Raw genomic sequence first — 6024 nt, 5'->3', positions numbered from 1 at the left:
CGCGCTGCTTCTCAACACTCGCACGGCATATAGAACAAGGTAGGAAAGTCCAGACAATGTTGTGGCACTTGACGTACTTTATTGTCTTACAGTCCGAGTGTTTGACCAAACCATGCATGTGCATGTGAATATTTTGATACATTTTTATTAATCACATGCACAATTTATGAGCTAATGATGGGTTTTCTCAATTGATGCAACTTTGTTTGCCAACTTGTGCAATACATCTTCCTTTGTATTTTAACTTTGGAAGTTTTGTAGGCATTTCAATCGCGTTAAATCAGTAATATCAGCAGCGGCTCTATTAAATGAAAGCATATGGACTGAGCTGTGGTTATGGTCACGTGTCAGGTTGACACTGGTACACTTTTGCTGAAGGTCCGTCCATGTGTTCTGTCGCCCATATAGAGACACTTGCTCTACTTTGCACGACTAAGCCTTTCTTAGGAAAATGTGATTATCTTCAGCCTGACTTGCATTCAAACACACGCATGAGAAAAGCTCGGCAGCACAATAGAGGCGCTGGGAGTTTGTCTGCAGTCCTTTGACAAGCTGGAGGGAGAATTAGGAAAGAAAAGAGAAGCTTAGATTCGACAATACATGCATCTGCTTGTGTGTTTGAAGCGTGAGCGCCAATGTACAACAAACTGCTGTATTGAAGCTGAAGTTCTGCAGAAACTCTCGTGCACATCATTCTTGTGTGTTCGGGGGTTTTCTCAGCGTCTGAGGAACAGGTTGGTGGCATTCGTGTATTTCGTTGGGGCTTGTTGTGTTGACATCAAAGAGAGCTCAAAAGAGAAAGTTGAACAATTGGCTCATTCTGTCCGGCTCTTCCCCCGTCGCTTTCCCCCGATTTCCACTTGATTAAGCTCCAAGCCTCTTGAGTTGAGTCCGGGGGGAAAATGCTCGGCTGATTTCGAGGCAGGACTTGAAAACCAAACGGTGTAACTTTTCCTTCCAAACTCAGTTCAGCTCGAATTGAATTTAGTTTTTGCCGTGCTTTCTCGACGTGCATGTTTCATATTGTTTGAAATCAAATATTCTTATCTGTCGTCACAGACTGACGAGGAATAAAAGGAAATCCACGAGGTGGTGTTTTGTGGGTGGTGTGGGATGAAGGTGAGATCTTCAGTACAGCTCCCTGTGAGTTTGGAAGATGACAAATGAGTCTCAGTTCGGTCACTTTTGCTCTGCTGGATTTTGCTTTCTATGAAATTGATTCCGAGTTCATCAAATGCAGATTATAATATAATGTCTATAGTTCTCAGAGTTTTATCTGTTCTGTGTTGTGATCGACCAATACGTTTTCATTTACATTTATTCATTTGGCAGACGCTTTTATCCAAAGCGACTTACAAGTAAGAGAGTAGACCTATATAACACATTGTCAACACGCTAAACGGAACCGTTAGTTTACAAGGCCATGCTACTAGGAGGATTAAAGCTGGGAGAGAATGAACAAGATGAAATAATTGTTTTAGACATAAAACATGTTCAATATCTGAATGGCTGATATATTAATATACAGCGGCCTTAAAAGTGTTCACTTAAGTTACACTTAAAAATAGTCAATTAGGAAGGATTTTTAAAGATGAAGTGATAGGGCTCTATCAGTGGTCACGTGGAGTTCATGCAGAGATCTGCTGTCTGTAGACGTGCACTGACATGCATTTGACACACGGCTGTGCTGAAACATCTGCAAGTTCACTCAGATGATCAGTCAGACTTTGTTTTTGAGAGGCGATCATTGTCAGATTTTCAGCTTCAGTGAATAGCTTTAGGCATCTTAAAGCACCTCTTTAAAAGCAGTCAGACATTTGGTAGCAGATCTGGCCATGCGATGAATAAAATAACAGGGTGACACTTTACTATGTGCTATTTGTTAACAATGAGTTAATGCATTAGTTAACATGAACTAACAATGAACAATACTTCGACAGCATTTATTAATAATAGTTCATGTTAATTTCAGGATTTACTAAAACATTATTAAAATCAAACGTTGTCACTGTTAACATTAGTTAATGCCCCACGAACTAACATGAATAACTGTATTGACATTGACAAGGATGAATAAATGCTGAAAAACTCAATTGTTCATTGTTAGCTAATGTTTCGTAATGCATTTACTAATGATAAATAATAGCACCTTATTGTAAAGTGTTACCAATAACAGTTTACCAAAACATGTTCTTCATTTGTTAACCTCAGATTTTTCTTGTGTTTTAAATGTTTACCAAGGCTTTTATTTCTGTAGGCGGTTATGAGTTGAAGTTCTATGTTTGACCACCAGAGGGCCGCGTCAGAACTCCAGCAGTGTGTTTGTATGACGATGTGATTAAACTATGTTCAGACAGACCACTCTGTGGTGTTTTGGGCAGAAGTAGGTTATGATGCAGGTTCTCTCCATCGTAGTATTGTAAAAGAAATGGGAATGGTCAAGGGATCAGGAATGAGCAAACTCTGCCTCTTTGAAAAGTCTGATAGTTTGAGAGATTCATCTGTAAACAGGAAAGAATCATTACACAGATCATTTATGTCCTAAATTATTGTTTATGTAAGAACGAGTGAACGGCACATCATAACATTGTGTACCTAATGTTTAGTGTTGTTTGCTGAGACAGACATCACTACTACTATTAGTTTAATGTTACGTTTCAAATTCAGATGTATTTCTTGAGCACTTTTCACCATTTTGAATTGGTGCAAATTGGCTTAAAAATATATTTGTTTGTTGTATTTGGAACAGAGTTATTGTAGTTTTTTAGTTTTATTCATATTTTAAATTGGCTTAATTTTACTTAAATTTTTGCCATTTTTTATTTTGCTGTATATTTTTTATCTAGTCATTTTTTAACTTTGGTTTGGTTTTGTTTTAGTTTGGGATAAATAAATGTGTGTATAAATGTGTGTATAAATGTGCTCCTTGTGATGTTGTCTTGGGTTGAGATATGGTTCGTCCTCTAGAGAGAGGAGTATAATTAACTCAAATGAAAACAGGAAGTACCTCACCCACGTGCTCAATCTCTCTCTCTCTCTCTCTCTCTCTCTCTCTCTCTCTCTCTCCCCCCCAATGGACCGTTCTTGTCTTTGTGTTAGATGCAAGATAAACACAAGGGAGCGCGTGGTCTCACTCATTGCTTTACTGGAAACCATTCCTTCCACAAATCTACTAGCTTCCTTTAGCGATGTGAATCTGTGTATGTATATATAAAAATCTAAACACAGTCATCGTGTTATTCAAAATCTGTATGCGAGTCTGTCTTCTGTGGAACACAAGAGAAGATATTTTGAGAAATGTCTCAGTGGTTTTGTGTTGTTTGATTATCAACATTCTTCAAAATATCTTCTTTTGTGTTCTGAAGAAGAAAGAAAGTCTCACAAATTTAAGTCTCACATTATCTCCCTGATGTTGTTTATCATGACACGAGATATTTACTTTCTTTTTGAAATAAGCATGCAGCCCACAGTAAGATCTTCTGTCTTCTCATTTTCTCATGTCTGACTCACTCGAGCTGAACGTTTGAAAGCCGTCGGCTTTACATTTTGAACCTTTCCTTTATAGATGAGAGAGTCGGACGTCCAGGTGTGTGATACAGACCTGCTATTAGTTTCTCTTCCTTCACTCGTAATCGCAGCCTTTGAAAATGACAACGCTGACGTGACCGCTGCATTTCTCTGAGGTCAGCGAGGACAGGGTGTGAGACACAGAGAGAGAAACGTCTCATCTCAGTGTTTCATTAACCTATCAACTCGCTCTCAGATGTTTCTCTTAAAATTGCTCAGGAGAAAGAAATAGAGAAACGCACAACGAGAGGTGTGAATGAACGTAGATTGTTGTGGTCATATGATCTGGATTTGTGTAAACGTGATGAGAAATGTTTGAGTTGATGTTGAGATCTTCAATAATATTGACTTTCGATTGCAGACGAGCCAAATCTGAGCTCAGTTTGACACATTTCTGACTCTTTTTATTTAATTAAATCTCATTGAGGATAGTAATCTCATCTGTGATTTCTCGTGTGGTGTTATTTTTCTCTTGGATTAGATGTGGGCTGGATGAAGTCATGTGGGTGATGAATACACCCGCATCAGGTTTTGAAGGATGACAGGTTTATTTTGTGTGTGATGATGGCTTCAGGTGTCTGATGTGGGGCGCACAGATTTGACTGATATGAAGCGCTCTTAGTTGTGTCTAAAGTGTAGTGGATCCATGCACACCTGCAGGTGTTCGCCGGGTGGTTCCTGTAATCCACGAGACAATAAGAGCCGACATCTGCTCAGGTATGAGAGCGTCTCACACGGCAGACGGGTGATGGAGCGATACCTTACAAAAAACCTTCTATACTTCAAGTTCATTTTATTCAGTATACTTCAGTGAACTTATAGGTATACTGATGGTGTACTAGTTTAGTTCTTTTTGCACTTTTTAGTTGCTGAAAGTACAGTTTGAAGTAGGGCTGTCAAGCGATTAATCGCATCCAGAATAAAAGTTTGTGTTTACATAATATATGTCTGTGTCGTATTTATAGACACAGACATGCATATTTTTATGAAAAATATCAATTATAAAATTGAACAAATTTTTATATTCATGTTGTTCCAAACCTGTATAAATGTCTTTGTTCTGCTAAACACAAAGAAATATATTTGTATTTAATAAATACTATGGGAGTCAATGGGGGAATAGATCTGTTCGGTTACTGACATTCTTACAAATATCTTCCTTTGTGTTTAGCAGAACAACGACATGTATACAGGTTTGAAACACCCGAGGGTGAGTAAATGCTGACAGAACTCTCACATTTGGGTGAACTACACTCTTAAAAATAAAGGTGCTTAAAAGGTTCACAGCGATGCTATAGAAGAACCATTTTCAGTCTAAGGTTCTTTAAAGAACCCTCTCTTTCTTACTTGTTATAATCTGAAGAACCTTTTTTGTGAAACAGAGAGGTTCTTCAGATGTTAAAGGTTCTTTATGGAACTAAAAGGTTCTTCAATGGCATCAAAGAACCTTTTTTTTAAGAGTGTATCTCTTTAATATAATACATTATACCTACAGTTTACCTTGTAAAAGTGCAAAATGTCTGTGAAAAAGTATTTAATAGACTCAATATAAACTCAATATACTCAATCTAGTAAACAAGTATACTTGGAACACTCGATTATGTATTATAGGTTTAGAGCCTATAGACGTTCATTAGATATATTATATGTTGAGTTTCTAGAATTTATTTAGAGATGTTTAATTTGGTTTTATATTCAGATGTTTGATATCATTTCTACTTAAACGTTGCTGTTGTTGAGGTTTATCAATATTCTTTTGGCTTCTCCATACTTCACAACACACTTCAGACTTGTTAATTGTTATTTTGTCTTTATTGGCCTTTAAGTTTAACACACAGATCCGTGTGTGTGTATTCTCCATTTGTTCAGTGTGTGATATCACATTGCTCCTCAGCTGATATCATGTGTGTGATTGTTTGTGTTATGCTCTCTGAGCACCTGTGTCTACAGTATAGAGAAGACTGAAGTCTCTGTGTTCCCACACACACACACACACACACACACACACACACGCACACACGCTCAGCAGGGCTGGACGGACAACAGGTGTCAATGATGGACTTAAAGCGTCTCTGCTGTAAAATACTGAGACGGGCCATGTAAATGTTTTGACTTCAAAATAGTCTGATCCTGTTTTATTTTTCTGCTCTTTTAATCTAGTTTCTCAGTGTTCAGTGTGTGTTGATGTGGTGTTTTTAACTGGATGGTTTTGAGCAGAGATTGATGAAGACTTTTGTGTGTCCACCCAGTGCTTCAGTTAAATATAAACACTCTCTCTCTCTCTGTCTCTCTCTGTCACTCTCTCTCACTCTCTCTCTCACTCTCTCTCTCTCTCTCTCTCTCTCTGTCTCTCTCTGTCACTCTCTGTCTCTCTCTCTCTCTCTCTCTCTCTCTCTCTCTCTCTCTCTCTCTCTCTCTCTCTCTCTCTCTCTCTCTCTCTCTCTCTCTCTCTCTCTC

At 38.2% G+C, this 6024-nt stretch overlaps 1 protein-coding gene across 1 annotated transcript in view; it reads left to right on the top strand.

Moving 5' to 3' along the window:
- The window catches only part of zgc:158766 (uncharacterized protein LOC100009641 homolog), a 44451-nt gene continuing 38427 nt past the window's right edge, over positions 1 to 6024 (top strand). Inside the window, exon 1 of the mRNA XM_057340226.1 lies at positions 1 to 39. The gene's annotated coding sequence lies outside the window, so the exon portion shown is untranslated. The remainder of the gene's footprint in view (positions 40 to 6024) is intronic.

The sequence above is a fragment of the Triplophysa rosa genome, linkage group LG8 (assembly GCF_024868665.1).
Source record: "Triplophysa rosa linkage group LG8, Trosa_1v2, whole genome shotgun sequence".
NCBI classification, from domain to species: Eukaryota; Metazoa; Chordata; class Actinopteri; order Cypriniformes; family Nemacheilidae; genus Triplophysa; species Triplophysa rosa.
Note: the sequence above shows the minus strand (reverse complement) of the source record. Positions and strands in the feature narration are given on the sequence as shown.